Here is a 429-nt window from a genome sequence, read left to right on the forward strand (position 1 = left end):
GGGGTGGGGAGTGGGTGGGAGGGAGAGCCTGGAATCTCGGTGGGAGGGAAACTGACACCCCAGGCGGTAGGGGGAGGAGGGGAGGTGGCCTCAAGGTGCTGGCCTCAGTTAGGACTCGGCTGCCCTGGGCTCGGGGTCCAGCCAGCTATGAACACTGGGGAGGTGGGGGTGGAGTGGACAGGAGTCTTCCTGACACGGGAGGAGAAGGCGAGAGGTCAGATCACTTGGATGCACAGGGAGTGGCTGGCCAGAGGGTGCCCTTGAAGACCTTGAAGGAGCCAGAGACTGAGCCGTAGGGGTGCCGAGGAGCCCCGGGCTTGGGAGGACAGCCTGCTGCTGCCCACCCTGGGGGGCCCCTCTGCCTGGTCGCTGTCACAGTGCACACACTTCTGGCTCCTCTGTCTGGGCTCCAGGGATGCCAGAAAGTCT

Source organism: Bison bison, unplaced genomic scaffold, assembly GCF_000754665.1.
Source record: "Bison bison bison isolate TAMUID 2011002044 unplaced genomic scaffold, Bison_UMD1.0 scf7180017864524, whole genome shotgun sequence".
Taxonomy (NCBI): domain Eukaryota; kingdom Metazoa; phylum Chordata; class Mammalia; order Artiodactyla; family Bovidae; genus Bison; species Bison bison.